Here is a 19,641-nt window from a genome sequence, read left to right as displayed (position 1 = left end):
CGTCTGGCAAGGCACGCTGCAATACAGATGCGAGTAGGGAAGTCAAACTCTCGCGGTTACCAGAGGACTAGCCCCCCACTGTAACCCTAGCTGTATAGGTGAGTCTAAGGGCCATTGAAATGGAGATCAGCACCACACCCACATGCCTTAAAGAGTTGGTTAGTACTGGGACAGGATGCGAGTAGGGAAGTTAGTACTTCTGTGTGGAGTTTGCATGTTTTCCCCATGCTCTCCACAGTAGAGTTGGTTAGTACTGGGACAGGATGCCTGGGAAGACCAGATTTTGGCATGAGAGGGACTTTGACTTGATTTAACCCATCTGAAGCAGTGAACACACAAGTGAGAAATGAGCACACGCACATACTGGGCAGCTATGCTACAGAGCCCAGGGAGCAGTTGTGGGTTAGGTGCCTTGCTCAAGGGCACTTCAGCCCAACCTCAGGCTATGGCTGTTAACCTAACCACAAGTCTTTGAACTGTGGGGGAAACCGTAGCACCCAGAGGAAACCCATGCAGACACGGGGAAAACATGCAAACTCCACACAGAAAGGCCCCCATCAGCTGCTGGGCTTGAACCCAGAACCTTCTTGCTGTGAGGTGACGGTGCTAACCACTACACCACCATGCCCCCCTCATATAACACTACATATCCAACTTAAACCTGGATGTTACCTAACACTATGTACTGTTTCTCCTCCTACAGACTCAGAAGCTTTACAGTTGAGGAAGGACTTTTGCCCAAAACATCCTGTTTCTCTGGAAACTCTGTACTATCAATGCTTAATGCTTACTATATCAACTATCCACTCACAGATCACTTAGGAAAGCCTATACACCTGCTCGTTATGCAATTATCCAATCAGCCGATCATGTGGCAGCAGCACAATGTATTAAAAAAATACAAGTCAAGAGCTTACATTACATTACAGGCATTTAGCAGACACTCTTATCCAGAACAGCATACAACATACACAGAGCAGTCTGTGGAGCAGTTGAGGGTTAGGTGCCTTGCTCAAGGGCACTTCAGCCATTCCTGCTGGTCCAGGGAATCAAACCAGCAACCAAACTTCAGTTAATAATCACATCAAACGTCAGAATTGGGAAAAAATGTGAACCATGGCATGGTTGTTGAAGCCAGAAGGGCTGGTTTAACTATTTCATAAACTGCTGATCTCATGTGATTTTCACACACTCCATTCTCTGGTGTTTATACAGATTGGTGTGATAAACAAAAACATCCAGTGAGCAGCAGTTCAGCTGACAGAAATGCTATGTTGAGAAGAGAGATCAAAATAGAATGGTCAAATTGGTTTGAGCTGACAAGAAGGCTACTGTAACTCAAATAGGCACTCTTTACAACCGTGGTGAAGAGAAAAGCATCTCAAAATGCACAGCACATTGTGACTTAAGGAGGCTACTACAATAACAGAACACAAGGAGTTCCACTCCTGTCTGCAACGGACAGTTGAAGATTTGTTGGTGGAGTAAATAAATTGGGTGAATTCAGGTAAACTGGGGCAGTTTAATTCCCTGTGTGTTCCATTTGAACTGGTAAGTCAGAGTTTCTGAGAGCCCTGTTGGAAATTTCAACTGGAATCCCCTTTGAATTTGGATTTCCAACTTGGAAAGTCAGAAGAAGCTCACGAATCCTGACCTCAAAATCCAGGATGGCTGCTCCGTGCATGAACAGCAACAATCTCTAGTAATATTCTGTTTATTAGCACATCTGTCTTATTTTTGTGTCATTAAATCAATCATGCACACAGTACTGTCCAATTTATATCTGTGGACACATTGCTACACTGTTTGTATTCGCAAAATACCACATAATGCTTTGTTATCAACTGGTATTGCTAAGAGTGGCTAAGCTGGTTAGAACTGATATTGCTAACAATGGTTAACCTTTGGCTTTCTGACTTGTCCTGGAACACGGTCAACTCAGGTGTGACTTCATTCCTAGCTCTGATTTCCAAGCTAAAGGGAATGTAGCATTAGTAACACTTGTTTTCTGGGATAATAAGTCAAAGTCCCTTCCGTGCCATGACCTGGTCTTCCCAGGCAGTCTCCTGTCCCAGTACTAACCAGCTCTTGAGGCACATGGGTGTGGTGCCGATCTCTATTTTTATAGCCCTCAGCCTCATGCCTATTATATAGCCAGAGTTACAGTGGGAGGCTGGTCCTCTAGTAACCGCAAGAATTTGACTCCCTACTTGCATCTGTATTGTAATGTGCCTTTCCAGATGGCCATAGGTACCATTTTTATGATGGTCTTTGGTATGATCCGACCATGAGTAGAACTCACAATCTCCCGGTTGAGAGGTGGGCATGCTAACCACTAAGCCAACTCACAGTCATAATAATATATTATGGCATAATATAATATATATAATGGGATTATAAATGAACGTTAAAACTTACATGTTATTAAGTCTATGCAGTAAAATTGTTTCATAGAAATTATGTCTTCATTCATGTGACATCATGGGGGGGTTAAGCATCAGGCTTTAAGGTGGCCCCAAAAATCTTGTGGTAGGAAAAATGACTGACTGCATCTACATACTAACTGCAGAGGAAGACATAGCAAGCGCAAAGCTTTTGGAAGTCCTTTGCATCAAAGCTCTCACGTCTTGCTAAACTAGCATGGACCTGCCAATCGATCTCGACAGATTTGCAGTGACAAAACATGAAGCCTAGCAACATCACCAGATGCTCAGTTATTACGTTCAGCCTTTGAGCTAGGCAAGGCTAGTACTATACAGTAATTCTGTGTGATTAACAAGAATTATTTAATAATAACCATGTTTGATTGATTGATTGATTGATTGATTGATTGATTGATTGATTGATTGATTGATTGATTGATTTCACAAACCTATTTTCTTTAAAGTATTTTGACTGTGAGTTTGGTATGGGTCCTAATTATAGTTGCATGAGATTTTATGCGTAACTAGACAATACGAGCAAATTAATATAAAAAGTGTGTGTGTGTGTGTGTGTGTGTGTGTGTGTGTGTGTGTGTGTGTGTGTGCGTGTGTGTGTGAGAAACAGCAAACAAGATGGATGGTTGTGGATGGGTATAGAGAAAGGCATGCCCTTTCAAGGCGTGGAGATGAAAAGAAGAAGAATTCCCTTTTTTGGAAGGAAAAAAAGTCATTTATTTTTGAATTATGGTGAGAAAATAGATTTCTGTCGCATCCATTCTCTTTGAATGGATGAGATAGCAGACATAAAAAGAACAAAAGCAAACTATTTGTGATGTAATTTATAATCTGTTTGTATTCCTGCACACATTGAAATGAACCTTCATATTCCTGCTTGTTAGCTGTTAGAGTAAAGAATACAACTTTTCCTGATGTTCCTTCCAAATAAAAATTAACCACATGACATAACGGTGATCAGAAATATAAATGAATGGGTCTGCATGAGAATGAAGGCTTTCCATATCCTGTGCTTGTCTGCAGTACGAGATGATGATGAGTGTGAGAGCTAAAGCTGTTGAAATGACAGCCTGTAAGTTCAAGTCTGAGGCCTGCCAGCTCAGTTCCCACATGTGCCATCTCCAAATGGCACACCGTATGTGGCGCTCTGCTCCCTGATGGTCTGATGATGGCAGTAGCAGGGGTCTTTTATCCCACATACAGCTCTCACCAAGCAGCCTGTGAGCGGAGCTCCCCGTCATCACACTGTCAGGCAAAAACAGGTGGGCCCCCAAATCCCTTCATCTGCACCCCAGAGAGCCACCAGCACCCATCCACATGCCCCGTGCTGGAGCTCCAGGTCTGTGGGGAAACTCCAGATGAGTACTAGTTCTGGAACAAGGGGTAAATAGGAATCCAAAAGGAAGAATTGAAGGCAAGCTTATAGTAAATTCTTACAAGTAAAATGATTTTAAAAAGTCATAAGGAAAGCTGTCATTTTTAAACCTTCATCTCAGATTAAAGTTTGGTAAGAACATATTTGGAGTATTGGTGGCAGATTTGTAGCTATTGGCTCAGTGCATGGACTCAGAAGACACACACGGGTGTAAGACTTAAGTGTTCTAAATGCTCTAAGGGCCAAGTTGGTCATATTCTGATTGGTTGTGTAGAAAAAAAAAACAAAGATGGATGGAGAGGGGGCAAGATTTATGATGTCTTTAAAATGATTCCTGAGTGGTGCAAAGGTAAATCAGACATCTGTGCCCAGGAGTCCAAGAAAGTTTCAGTGGTTGTTCTGTTTTGGCAGAGATTGCTCTCCGGTGTAGCGGCATGGTAGTGAAGTGATTAGCACTGTTGCCTCACAGCAAGAAGATTCTGGGTTCCAACCTGCTGGTTGACTGGGGCCTTTCTGTGTGGAATTTGCATGTTCTCATTGTGCCTGCATGGGTTTATTCTAGGTGCTCTGGTTTCCTCCCACAGTCTAAAGACATGTGCATTAGCTACTCTAAATTGCCCATAGCAGTGAATAAGAGTGTGAATGGCTGTTTTCTCTCTGTGTTAGACTGTGATAGACTGGCAACTTGCCCAGGGTGTACCCTGCCTCTCCCCCAATGTCAGCTGGGATTGGCTCCAGCTTACAACAACAACAAGTTTAATTTATATAGCACCTTTCACCAACCCAAGGACACTTTACAAAGTAATGGCACTACAGAAAGAGAAGCAAATTAGCCAAAAGAAAACATGACAGATTGGAGACACAGTAAACAAAATGACAATTTACATGAGCATAAAGATAATAGACAAGCTCAAAGCACTGAGAGAGATAGAACAGTCAGTGATCAGGAAAAGAATATCAGCAGGGAGAGAAGAGATAAAGTTTGAGATTATTTTTGAATTTGGAAAGATATGTATAATCCTGAAGACCCTGAGGGAGAGAATTTCACAGCTTGGGGAATGCAACCCTAAATACCCTGGAACCCATGGTGGATAGTTTAAATTTGGGGATGGACAACAGACAAGAAGATGAAGATCTGAGACTGCGAATGGGAGAATAGGGTTGAAGTAATGCCATTCTATATTGAGGAGCATGGTCATGGAGCGCTTTAAATGTGAGCAGAGTAATTTTATACTGGGGAAGTCATGGCCTAAAGGTTATAGAATCAGCTTTGGGACCAAAGGGTCACTGGTTTGAGTCCCTGGACCAGCAGACATGGTTGAAGTGCCCTTGAGCAAGGCACCTAACCACCAAGTGCTCCCCAGGCTGGCATTGCAGTGCTATGTCAGGGTCTTGTTGTATGTCGCTTTGGATAAGAGCATCTGCTAAATGCCTGTAATGTAATGTATACTGAATGCAATATCAAACAGGGAGCCAGTGGAGGTTCTGGAGGATAGGGGTGATGTGTGTTGAGCATTTAGTGTGGGTGAGGTCTTTGGTACTCAATGACTCGCAAAGTATAAGAGATATCTCATCTCATCTCATTATCTCTAGCCGCTTTATCCTTCTACAGGGTCGCAGGCAAGCTGGAGCCTATCCCAGCTGACTACGGGCGAAAGGCGGGGTACACCCTGGACAAGTCGCCAGGTCATTAAGAGATATAGAAAATGAATGAATGCATGAATGCTCTCCTGTGTCAATCAGAATGAAACTACTCAATCACAGAGTAGATCGAAGCTTTATTATGATATTGCATAAACAGCAGGTCAAAAAATCTCAATGGCTTCACTTTAGGGATAAATAAATTTATCAGCGATGTTTAAAGTCTTTAATTTTCTGTAAAGCTGCTTTGTGACAGTGTCTGTTGTTAAAGCACTATATAAATAAATTGACTTGACTTGTGTCAGAGGAAACATGCAAGTTATTGGCCTCCCTGGTTGCCAGCTGTTATGTGATGGGGCAACTGTGGATGGGAAGCGGTAATGTCTAAACTGGAAAAAAATGGTCTAAAATGGGGGAAAGGAGTTTGTTTTAGATATCCTCTAAGAAATGAATTAAATCTATTACATTTTAGTGTCTACTACAGTTGACTTTTCAAGTAATTGTCACACAAATAGTTATGAATTTCCGACTGTGAGAACATCTTGACTTGTTAAGAAGCATGTTTTCATGGATTATTTTATATGACGGTTGTAGTTACACATAAAGCACGGACGATTGCTCTAAGACAACGAGGGAGGCTCAGCCTCCTCTAAAAATGACGAACATTGTGTAGGATGAATTGCGCTAGGCTTATGTTATAGCCAACCTTATAACATTGCTATTTCAGATCCAGAATCATAGAAATATATGTGCTCAACCCAACTACAGTGCGAAATCATTCCGTTATAACTTTCCCCAGTTCGCCTAATGTGTGCGTGAGTTTTTCCCCCTCGTGACAGCGCGATGCAGCCCAGCCTCAGTGGACTTCAATGGCATTTGGGAGCTATCTCATCTCATCTCATTATCTCTAGCCGCTTTATCCTTCTACAGGGTCGCAGGCAAGCTGGAGCCTATCCCAGCTGACTACGGGCGAGAGGCGGGGTACACCCTGGACAAGTCGCCAGGTCATCACAGGGCTGACACATAGAGACAAACAACCATTCGCACTCACATTCACACCTACGGTCAATTTAGAGTCACCAGTTAACCTAACCTGCATGTCTTTGGACTGTGGGGGAAACCGGAGCACCCGGAGGAAACCCACGCGGACACGGGGAGAACATGCAAACTCCGCACAGAAAGGCCCTCGCTGGCCATGGGGCTCAAACCCAGGACCTTCTTATTGTGAGGTGACAGCGCTAACCACACCCCATTTAGGAGCTATGCGCTTTCAATATCAAAATGCAAGACGATTTTTGGACAAATACTGCGAAAACACCCGCCCACGGACTCCCAGCCTCAGTGGACTTCAATGGCATTTGGGAGCTATGCGCTTTTCAATATCAAAATGCAAGACGGTTATTGGACAAATACTGCGAAAACGCCCGCCCCACGGACTCCCAGCCTCACAGTGGGAGGGACATGGCAAAGCTTTCCATGAGGAGACTGGTGATTGGTGAAAGCGGCCGAATATTTTCTTTGATTGACAGTTCGTTTCAAATATAGACAGGCAGCGGTGAATCTCAGTTCAGTCCCATGCGGATTCGCAAGTGCTGTGGTGTATTGTAAGAGATCGGCTTACATTTCTATTTCATTCATTACATACGGTTTCTACCAGCTTTTTTAGTTTGTATATATTTTCATTGTAAATAAAGTGTAAATATAGTGTTGTCAAGTTTGCTATCTTAGTTCCAGAAATTTCGTTTATTTGAGTGACTGAACTTGAACTTGAGGGGGCTAGTCAGCTAGCAAGAAAGCTGCGCACGGATGCCAAGCATTGCTGATTTAATTTTGGCGAAGCCATTTGCCAGTCTTCCTTTCGAGGAAAAAATTAAAATTAAAGAGCAGGGTAGACCAACACCTCAAATTGACTTGGTGAAAAAGGTAGGGAATAATACTCGTTCCTTTCAGCTCTCCTGGTATGAGAAAGTGAATTGGCTAACAGCAAGTGACCCACATCAACAACAATAAATAGGCTACTTTAGTAATATGTCATGGATGGACCAAAAATATAGAATCTATTTAAAATGTTTATGCTGAGTATATTATATTGGAATATGCATTTTTCTGGATATGAATTAAACACAGCTACAATTTGGAAAACATTTTTAAACAAAAACACAGCCAAGAACATTTCACACTACAGACCTGGATTAAAAGTGAAGGGTTATCAAAATTGTCAATAAAACATTTCTCAGTCAAAATAAGTAAAATATAGGGAAAGTGTCATTGAATGAAATGTGTGGCTACCAGCTCTATGTTTGGCTCCCCAAGGTCAGTGCTTGTGCCTATTCCAGAACACTCTGCTGTTACTGCTGAGGTTCCTGACAAAGAGCTGCTTTCAATAATGATCAATTTTTAAACAACATGCCACAATTTTAAAATATAAAATGTTAAAATATACCCCCCCCAACACCACCATCATGTATATTGGACAGTAGGCTAATGGGCCAAAATAACCTGCTATTTCACAGTTTGTGACCCTGCCAACAATCAGCCAGATCAGAGGCAAGAGTATGGGGAAAACTGATGTGTTTTTTCTTTTTTCTTTTAAAATCTGGAAATATCGTAACCGACCAGACTCCCCTGTTTGAAAGACTACCAGCCGCCACTGACAAAGTATACAAGCAACGAAACTGTAACTCCTCACTAACATTTCAAGTGCAAAGTTTTTGGAATATCTTTTATTTGGTGTTCTCACATCTTGAAATGAGGCAGAACTATCCAGTGGGTGGGTGAGAACTGGCAATGACTAAATTGGGAAGATTGGACTAATAATAGAAGACTAATAAGTTATACTTCTAACTTTTAGCTTCTACTACCATCAAATAAAACACACACAATTATTTGACTTTTTGAAGTGTGACAAAGCTGTAATTAATTTACCCAAGGTTAGCCTGGAAGTGATATCACATATTTCCTGCATGGAATCTATAAATACCTCCTTTGTAGCAATGAGGGTGTTGTTTGGTAATAATGTTAAAACTCATTATTGATTGACTCGAGGGTGAATTAAAATCTTTAAGAAGTTTATTTGACTGTATACATTTGGAGCTTTGATCAGACAGAAATTATCCGCCATTACGTTTGCTTATGTATGTTAATTCAATAGCTGTTAGATGTTCATGGGTGGAAAGGTGGTGTAGTGGTTAGCACTGTCGCCTCACAGCAAGAAGGTTCTAGGTTCAAGCCCAGTGACTGACGTTGTGGAGTTTGCATGTTCTCTCCGTGTCTACGTGGGTTTCCTCTGGGTGCTCTGGCTTCCCCTACAGTCCAAAGACATGCAGGTTAGGCTAATTGGTGGCTCTAAATTGCCCGTGAGTGTGAATTGATGTTTGTCTCTATGTGTCAGCTCTGCGATGATCTGGTGGCTTGTCCAGGGTGTACCCCACCTCTCACCCATAGTCAGCTGGGATAGGCTCCAGCTTGCCCGTGACCCTGCACAAGAAAAGTGGTTACAGATAATGGATGGATGGATAGATGTTCATCTAAAAGTTGTATCTACTATTTACCATGCCTTTTTTAATGTATTAACTTTAAACACTAATACTAACTGGTAATTGGCAATGTGGTATCTCTCAGTTGGATTTTGTTTAATTTCAAAAGTTTAATTCCACCTTTTAATATTGTGTTCATAGTCTGAATAGCTTCTGGAGCTTTTTTTTTTTTTAACCACCAATAGCCATCAAACCTCAACCTATCTCATGAGCTCGATAGTAGAGTTTGAGTTTGAGGAATTAGCTACTAAAGAGTGTGGAAGCTTAGCGTTAGGCGGCTCATCAATATTGCATAATAATCTTTAAATAGCCTCTATTTCTGCTTCATTTCAGACAACATAGTGCTTTCAGCAAAGACACAAGGCATCAGAGAGGAGTGTATCAGATTTATACAGTGCATCGTGTGTGAACAGAGCACATGGATGGCTAATCTGAGTTTAAAGTTGGCACTCTGAATTGATTCAAAATAGGCAGAGAAAGCAGCCATCTCCAAGATGGAGTTCATCACTAATCAGAATCAGAATTACTTTATTAATCCCTGGAGGGAAATTCAAAATTGCAACCAAGCTCCTGAATCAAGGAAGAAGTAAATATGTCTAAAAATAGAAGATAAAATAGTCCTTAAAAAAGAATAAATAAAACTAAAATAAATTTAAATAAGTTCAATAACTTAAGTAAAAGCAAAATGAAGTGATCTTAAATACAATGATTCCTATATACATATATTGCACCTGAGTTAAGGATACATGGTAAGAAGTGTACCACAGTTATACAGTGGCATTGTATACAGCTTGACAGCAACAGGTAGGAATGATTTCCTGTGTCTCTCAGTTGTGCAGCGTGGAAGAATATGCAGTTTATGATTATACTTTATCCAAATGCATGTACTATTGAATTTAATCTAACATTTTCCATTGTACTCATCTTTTTCTAATCTGTAATCCTCTTTTCATTTAGAATGCTATTAAAAAGACATGCACAAATTGTTATGTAGCTATGAAATGACAAATAGCCAAAAAATACAAGTCAAGTCAAGTTTATTTGTATAGCGCTTTTAACAATAAACATTGTTGCAAAGCAGCTTTACAGAATTTGAACGACGTAAAATATGAGCTAATTTTATCCCTAATCTATCCCCAACGAGCACGCCTATGGCGACGGTGGCAAGGAAAAACTCCCTCAGACGACACGAGGAAGAAACCTCAAGAGGAACCAGACTCAAAAGGGAACCCATCCCCATCCGGGCAACAACAGACAACATGACTATAACATTAACAGTCCTAACAAAGTCAGCTTCATTGATGCTATAAACCCCCTGCTAACAGAAACCCGAATGCAAAACCGTTCACAACAACTGCAGTCCCAAAGTCAGCAAGTCAACTGCAGTCCTAAAGTCAACAAGTCAACTGCAGTCCTAAAGTCAGCAAGTCAACTGCAGTCCCCAGCCACAAAAACACCACTGCAAGTGAAAGTTACATAATGCGTACAATACATATGCTTCTTTTTCATGTGGAGTATGGGTGTGTATAAACTGACACTTATAATATTCACCTGAAACTGAACAGTTGAAGACTGGATAAAGACCATGTGATTCCTCCCCCCAAATTTCAACTGTCCAGTTTGGGTGAGCCTGTGCCTATGATAAGTGGAACCCAATGTGGTCTTCTGCTGTTGCAGCCCATCCAACTCAAAATTTGATGTATTGTGCATGTTGACATGCTTTTCTGCTCACCACAGCTGTAAAGAGTGATTATATGAATTACTACTTGTTTAGAAACAAAATTACTTTAGATTTTCTTTTTTTTTTTCTAGAGCTGTAAACTTATGGAACAATCTTCCGTCTTCATGCAAAAGTAGTACAATTTTAAGTTCATTTTTACTGCAGTTTCTGAAAGACAAACAACATAATTACCAGCCTCCTTAATCCTACCATTATTATTATTATTATTATTATTATTATTATTATTATTATTATATATTTTTAAGCACTTGATTATATACTTCAAAGTATATAATAAAATAGTTTTACATAGGTCTATTACACAGGGTGTTTCAAAAAAATTTGATATCATTTCACAATCTAATAACTTTGCCAATTCTCATTCAATTGACCTCAAATTTTAACAGCATGTGTGGAAACAGGTCAAAATTTTATGTTTAATGTTTTTTTGTTTTTATCTTTTTAGGTATAGAAATGCCATTCACTGGAAAAGAAAAGACGTTTTGTGTGTTAGAGTACGCTCGAACACAGTTGAACAAAACTGTGCAGCGTGCGTTTATGAGAGAATTCTCTAAAAATGCACCAACTGCAATGCAGATTTGGACACGGCACAAAAAGTTCAAAGACGAAGGTTGTCTGTGTGTGTCTGTGTGTGTTTGTGTCTCAGGTGGTGTGCATATTGAAAATTTGTGAAATTGTACATTGAATCCACATACCTTTGAATTTCTCATTCAAAATTTGAGGAATAAATCTTATATTGCTCAACATTAAGTCTGTTCAGTTTCATTTGCCTAGACTATGTGGTTTCTGGGATATTTACATCTCAAATAATATCACATTTTTGAAACACCCTGTATTTTTCTATGTAACAATCTTTGCAGTATTATTTTATTATTAGTATTGTTATTTTTCTGTATTTTTATAGTTCGATATTTATGTGTTATATATATATTTCCGGGCGGCATGGTGGTGGAGTGGTTAGCGCTGTCGCCTCACAGCAAGAAGGTCCGGGTTCGTGGCCGGTGAGGGCCTTTCTGTGCGGAGTTTGCATGTTGTCCGCGTGGGTTTCCTCCGGGTGCTCCAGTTTCCCCCACAGTCCAAAGACATGCAGGTTAGGCTAACTGGTGACTCTAAATTGACCGTAGATGTGAATGTGATTGTGAATGGTTGTCTATGTCTATGTGTCAGACCTGGTGACTTGTCCAGGGTGTACCCCGCCTTTCGCCCGTAGTCAGCTGGGATAGGCTCCAGCTTGCCTGCGACCCTGTAGAACAGGATAAAGCGGCTAGAGATAATGAGATGAGCTGAGATATATAGTTCCCCTTTTTAGCATAAGGGACAATTTTCAATTGGGGCGCGAGCCCTGTTATTGTCCCTTGCCACCATGTTTTGTTTTGTTTTTTCATTTGGTTGTATTTAATTCTGTTTTTATTGTAATTATTTATCTTTTTGTGGCGAACTACAATAAACTGAACTAAACTAAATCCTTCCTGGCAGCTCAAACCAATGTGTGTGTGAAAGTCCCAGGAGATCAGCAGTTTCTGAAATTCTCAAAACAGCCCATCTGGTACCGACAACCATGCCATTATCAATGTCACCGAGATCACACTTTTTATTCATTCTGTTATTTGATTTGAACATTAACTAAAGCTCTTGACTTGCATCTGCATGTTTTTTTTTTGCATTTGCTGCTGCTGATTAGATAACTGAATTCCTAATAAAGTGGATGGTGAGTGTCTATTTTAAACTGCCTTTACTGCTAATCCATCTGTCTAAAGGTTGAATGAGGTTATTGTTCTTAAAGCTCCTGTTCAGCCTTCCCTTTAAATTCTGCAGTGTATTTTTTCCCCTGATATCATATGTTTGGTTTGTATGCTTTTTTTTTTACTCTCTCTCTCTCTCTCTCTCTCTCTTTCCCCAGTGGCAAGCTGTTTTGCATTTGCTCTAATACACAGTGCATAAATGCAGGATTAAATAAACAAATGCTGGGGTAAGCAGCGAATGGTATCAGAAAGACGGCCCCTGGTGCCAGGAGTAATGCTACAGTGGCAGTGGTGAGCCCAGCACATGAAAAGAGAGAGAGGGAGGTGGAGGGGAAAAGCGGAGAAGAAATGAAGTGCTAGCTAATCCCCAAGCATTATCTCCAAGGTGTTTTGTAAGCTGCTCAGTATGGAAAGTTTGAAACCAGGCCAGCATTTCGTTTAGAGTCTGGGGTATTTCTTTCTCTCTCTCCCACTCCCTGTTCTCATTCTATGTCTCGATCTTTCTCTCTTTTTCTCTTTCTGGCTCTTTTCCTTCAGATTCCTTAAGATTCAAGTACAAACCTGCCAGTTCCTTCAGAGAACCTGGACACAACAAATCATGGTAACTCATTACAGTAAAACTGCAAGTAATTACAGCAAAGCTAATACTAACCAGTGCAGTATGACATTATCCCTGCTGGAGCCTTCACGACATCACTGCTAACAAAGGAGTGAGTGGAAACAGACTATAAAGACTATAATTGAATCATCTTGCCACAAAGGATACACACACACTGATGAAAGCAGACAGTCATCTGATGAGCTGCAACGTGTAGAAACCCTGCGTGTGAAAAAGTGCATCTCGGGTTCTGTAGTAAATGTCATCTCTTCCTTTCAACGTTCTCCACGGATGTAGGCTGTCACTGCATGCTTCAAAGTCACTCAGCGAGAGTTATTGCATAACAGCATGGGCCGCTGTGACCGAGTCTGTGGAGTGTCATCCTGCATCATGCCTCAGAAAGATCCGGAGGGGAGCTGACAGCCTGGATCCTGAGCTCCTGCAGTGTCCCTATCCAAAAAATAACACGGAGGAAGATCTGCTCTCCTGATCTGAGCTTTCTGGGGTTGTGACTCATGTTCTGCTTTTGTTGGAGGTCCAGTGAGGGTGGATGCAAAAACACTTAATGCCCAAGACTGAATGAGACTTGATTTTCAGAAGGTTAATAACAGTTTAGCTTAGACTAATCTTTCAACCTATCCAAGCTTAGGACCAGCACTAAGTATGCACTGTCTTGTACAACCCTAGTGGCTGGGTATTTTACCTAATCTACATGTCTTTGAACTGTGGGGGAAACCAGAGCACCCAATGGAAACCCACAGAGACACAGGGAGAAGATACAGTACAAACTCCACACAGAAAGGCCTCCATCAGCCATGGGATTTGAACCTGGCACCTTCTTGCTGTGAGGTGACAATACTAACCACTACACCACCCTAACTCACCTTTGCTTCAGTGGATACCTATTTGTCCCTATGAACTGCTGCTGCAATCATAAAGACTGTCCAGTGAAACCTGATCTTGGCCCTTTTTCCGATATGCATTGAAAAGTTAAGTAGAAAGAGAGAGAGAGAGAGAGAGAGAGAGAGAAATCAGTGGGATGCTCACGCTACCATTTTACAATGATTTTGTTCTGATATGATTTTAGGAAAACTGAGGCAAGCACTTGATGAGTCAATGTATTAATGGCAACCATAACAAGCACGTCTTATTTGTGCTAGTGGATAATCTCACCTGGATGCTGTCAATATCTTCAAATAACTGCTGCTATAATCATAAAATCTGTCCTGTGCTCATCCCGGCACTCTTCTTCACAATCTGCTCATACTGAACATCCTTTCAACACATTAAATTGTTTGTCTTTACTCTTTTACATCTGTATGCTGCACAATGTTTTAAGACTACATGGGAAGGCTAGCCTGCCCTAAAATCGCATTAAAATGCAGCAATGAAATGTGTTTATGTTATTCATCACTGCTGAAATTCAATATTTTTTAGCAAATCAAATGATCAAATCTCATTGCAAATATCATGCTGTTTGTTCATTTAACGCAAACTGTTTTTTCTGAACAGTGCAAGCTGCATGAAAATCTCCTTTGAAGCCACCGACGCAGCTCTGATATCAGAGGAATCAGAGCTGGATTCAGGAATCAGGATTTTAATACATCGTTTTGGCTTGTCTGGGGGTGAGTGGCAGTGTGGGCAGAGGGTATTATATATTTAAAAAAAACCCTTTCAATATTCACTGGACTGCTAATCACTGAAACAGTAATGAACATGACTGACATCTCAAACTTGAACGTATCAACACCAGTCAGACTTATAATGTGCTTAGACCTTCAGTAATGCAATCAATAACAGTTAAACACTAATATAGCTTGTTATTTTAGCCAAGTAATTGGTAATATTGTCAATAGATTGTATGTATAAAGTTGTTTTGTTATTTAGGTTTTATTATTATTATTATTATTATTATTATTATTATTATTATTATTATTATTCCATCCATCCATTATCTGTAGCCACTTATCCTGTCCTACAGGGTCACAGGATTATTATTATTATTATTATTATTATTATTATTATTATTATTCTCATCTCATCTCATTATCTCTAGCCGCTTTAACCTGTTCTACAGGGTCGCAGGCAAGCTGGAGCCTATCCCAGCTGACTACGGGCGAAAGGCGGGGTACACCCTGGACAAGTCGCCAGGTCATCACAGGGCTGACACATAGACACAGACAACCATTCACACTCACATTTACACCTACGGTCAATTTAGAGTCACCAGTTAACCTAACCTGCATGTCTTTGGACTGTGGGGGAAACCGGAGCACCCGGAGGAAACCCACGCGGACACGGGGAGAACATGCAAACTCCACACAGAAAGGCCCTCGCAGGCCACAGGGCTCGAGCCCGGACCTTCTTGCTGTGAGGCGACAGCGCTAACCACTACACCACCGTGCCGCCCTATTATTATTATTATTATTATTATTATTATTATTATTATTATTAATTTGCGCTAGCAGCACTGGCGCAAATTGTTACTCCCAGGATCTTTCTATTTTCTTGTTGTTGTTATTATTATTATTACATTTTTAGAACACTATTTCTCCCTCAGTTTTCAACCAATCATCACCAAATTTGACATGAAGAATACCTCTGGGCGGAATTAAGTTGCTATGACTTTTGGTGCTGATCTGGATCACTGATCCAGAATGATCCATGAAAAACAAGCTTTTTTCCTCAGTAAGTGTCATTCTCTATCTGTTACTGCTCCGGATCTATAGGGTCCTAGTTTGTAAGGGCTAACACAAATCACTATGACTTTAGTCACAGTATCTAGCTAGTTAATTAATTTGCACTAGCAGCACTGGCGCAAATTGCTACTTTCACTCAGGATCTTTCTGCTTTATTATTATTATTATTATTATTATTATATTTTTAGGATGCTATTTCTCCCTCAGTTTTCAACCAATCATCACCAAATTTCAAATGAAGGATATCTCTGGGCTGAATTACGTTGCTATGACTTTTGGTGGTGATCCGGATCACTGATCCAGAATGATCCATGGAAAATGGGATTTTTTTTCAATCACTTGTAACTCTGTCAATGTTCATGATATTTTCAATCAGGATTTTTAAAAATTTTGTTCAGGGCGGCAGGGCACAACTTTTCCTTGCTAAGTGTCATTCTCTATCTCTTACTGTTACGGATCTACAGTATAGGGTATAGTGACCAGACATCCTGGTTTGTAACAGCGAGTGCAAATCACTGTGACTTTAGATCACAGTCTCTATCTAGTTATTATTATTATTGTTATTATTATTATTATTTATAGGTTAGCAGGTTTATTTATTCTTCAGTGAAGTTGAGCTAATTAGTTAGCAGGCAAACACTACTAATTCTGTCAACCTGATTTTGGAAAAGTCTTTTGATGCTTTTACTTATGAGGCTTAAACAGGAGAGCAGACCAACAGATGAATCCAGGAAAACAATGCACACAGGTACACTGCACTTCAATCACAGACACTTCTGCTTCCCTTAATCTAAAACCACCAGCCACCACTGGGATACTGTAATGATTTATAATTGCACTACCCAGTTTCATTTAGATGAAGATGAACTCCAATTTAAGTCTGATTCCTCTCAAGGCTTCTTCCTTATGCCATCTCAAGGATAATTTTTTTTTACCACTGTCTCTTTGAGCTTGCACATTATGTATTTAATTTTGCATCCAGAGGTCTGCAAAGCTGCTTTGTGTCAGTAGCCGTGTTCCCATTAACCTGCTTAATGCGCAATTTGAAATAGTGAACTAAAAAAAACAAGCAATGGAAAAGTGTGAATTTAGGGGGAAAAAACCCTCTCAACTATCACAAAAAAGTTTTTAGGCTCATATGAGATGGTTTCTCAGATGATTTGATAAAGCAATATTTCACAAAATTGAAATAGAAAAACATTTTTCGCATTAAAATCACATGAATATCATGAAGAGCAAATGGAAACCCTACCTTTCTGGAAAAAGATCACCCTGTAAGACCTATCACAAGAGGAGAAGCTATTGTGAGAGGAGAAAACCCAGCTTTAATCATATAACATTACTCAGTGAAAATACAGACCATTTGCAATTGTGTTTTGTTGAAATATCACTTCTATTATGCACAAAACTTCAGTAGAAATATGGTTATTTTCTATTGTTAAAATTGCTATATGAAATAGAATCAAATGGAAATTAATTGAGACTCTGCTGCTTAAAAGCCAGGAGGAGTGACCTTTAATCCTTAGTTGTGTTCACTCTCTGACTCATTTATTTTACATCATCCAACCTGATCGCTTCTATCCCGACTTCTGCTTTTTTAAATATCACTTTGTACATTTCTTACTAGAAGCTGTTCCTGAGGAATGATTTGAGTTGGCACTATTCATGAGAGCATGACGACTTCTCGAGGGGATGCATTATTTTGCATGAAGTGCAGCACTCATGCTGAGTCCATCCAGTTTATCGACTGCTTCCTGGAGCAAGCATACTTCTACACTACAGGATGCAGGAATCTCATTTCTACTTTGAGGTTATCTGGAGTCAATACTCTTAAAAAGGCCCAGTCACACTAATTTTAGATCAGTGAAACGACTGCAAGCGAAATGATATGGATTACAACAGAATTAGCCAATAAAAAAGTTTGAGCGACACTTGTAGTGTGTAATTATTTTGTTTTTTAAATTGAGTAAAACTTTGTAGCAGGTTCTTCTTTGACATGCATTTTTCATTATCAGTCATCTTCAGCTCTTCAGGAGAATGGATGGCTTTGCTGTTTCTCAGTAACATCCAAAGCTGCATATTTTTGAGAGAAAAAAAGAGGCTGTTGAGGAAATTAACATTTTATTGTCTTGCAGACATTACATTATGTTACATTACATGGCATTTAGCAGGTGCACGTATCCAGAGTGACGAGTACAACATGCAACGAGTGCAAAGGTCAGGTACACAAAGTGCTGAACTTCTAGACAAGAAAGTTGTAGTGCCAACTGAACGAGTGACAGCAATGCCTAGTGTAATATGCTGTTGAAGTACCAATACTCAAACAGCCAAGCCAACCATATAAAGTACAACTAAATAGAGAACTCAAAACAGCTAACTCCAGGCTAGATAGTATGCAGCTTGGGTTGGTCTAGACCGAAACGCAGTTACACAGTGGGCAGGGAAGAAGGGAAGCGGTGCAGCCTGAAGAGGTGAGTCTTCAGTCTGCGCTTGAAGGTGGTCAGGGAGTCGGCAGTTCTGACCTCAATGGGAAGGTCATTCCATCAACAGGGAACCAGGACAGACAGCAGGCTTGAGCGGGCTGGGCAGGAGTGGAGAGAAGGAAGGGCCAGGCGACCAGTAGTAGCGGAGTGTAAGGATCTGGCTGGTGTGTAAGAGTGGATCAGTCTCTGGAGGTATGCTGGCCCTAACCCTTTGAGAGCTTGGTAAGCTAGCACCAATGTATGAAATTTGATGTGAGCTATGATAGGTAGCCAGTGCAGGTCGACAAGCAGAGGGGTGACATGGGAAGAACGAAGGAGGTTAAAGACCAGGCAAGCTGCAGCATTCTGGATGAGCTGCAGGGGTCTGATGGCAGAAGCTGGAAGGCCAGCAAGGACAGAGTTGCAGTAGTCCAAGTGGAAGACGATCAGTGCTTGGACCAGGAGCTGAGTACAGTTGTAGTACCAAGTGAATGAGTGACAGCAATACCTAGTGTAATATGCTGTTGAAGTACCAATACTCAAACAGCCAAGGAAACAAACCAACCATATAAAGTACAACTAAATAGAGAACTCTTTCATTCTGGATGAGCTGCAGGGGTCTGATGGCAGAAGCTGGAAGGCCAGCAAGGACAGAGTTGCAGTAGTTCAAGCGGAAGAGGATCAGTGCTTGGACCAGGAGCTGAGTAAAGTTGTAGTGCTATTCATTATTTTCCTGTAAAACACACACCTTATTGCGCTTCATTTCTTAGAGGGTGCCTATGTTGAGAAAATACAATACAGCTTATTATTGGATTGATCAAATACTTCAGCTACTTACAAACTTGATTTCAAAAGTAGCAACTTGCACCTCACTACTTAATAATGTTCAGTGTTGTATGGTGCCTGTGTTATGTAGCAACAACTTTCAGTTTTGACTAGTGTTGTAGTACTTGAGATCGGTCTCAGTCTTGACTCGGAATTGACCACATTTTTACTTGGACAAAGAGAACTCAGGATTTTGTTTCAAGTCCAGTCAAGACCACAACTGCAGCGATATCACTAAATTGCCTGTGCATTGTCTGATTTAGTTGTTCCCATCATTAATGTGATTGGATGTAAAACTTTCTGCTAAAAGGCAACCAATAATGTGATTCATTATTCATTTAAAATCTTGTTACTGTTAATGCTGTCACCCATCCCTGTCCACCTTCATCCACCCTGGTCTGGTCTGGTCCTGGTCTTGGTCTTAACTTGGTTTCATCCTGCCTTGCTCTTGGTCTCAACCCTTCAAAGTCTTGGTCATGACTTTTAGGTTTAGGTGTTCTTGACTACCACACTAGTTTTGACATTTTTACACACAAGGGCTTGATCCTGTAAAAATCTTACATCAGCTTTAGACAGCATGAACT

Source organism: Neoarius graeffei, chromosome 5 (assembly GCF_027579695.1).
Source record: "Neoarius graeffei isolate fNeoGra1 chromosome 5, fNeoGra1.pri, whole genome shotgun sequence".
Taxonomy (NCBI): Eukaryota; Metazoa; Chordata; class Actinopteri; order Siluriformes; family Ariidae; genus Neoarius; species Neoarius graeffei.
Note: the sequence above shows the minus strand (reverse complement) of the source record.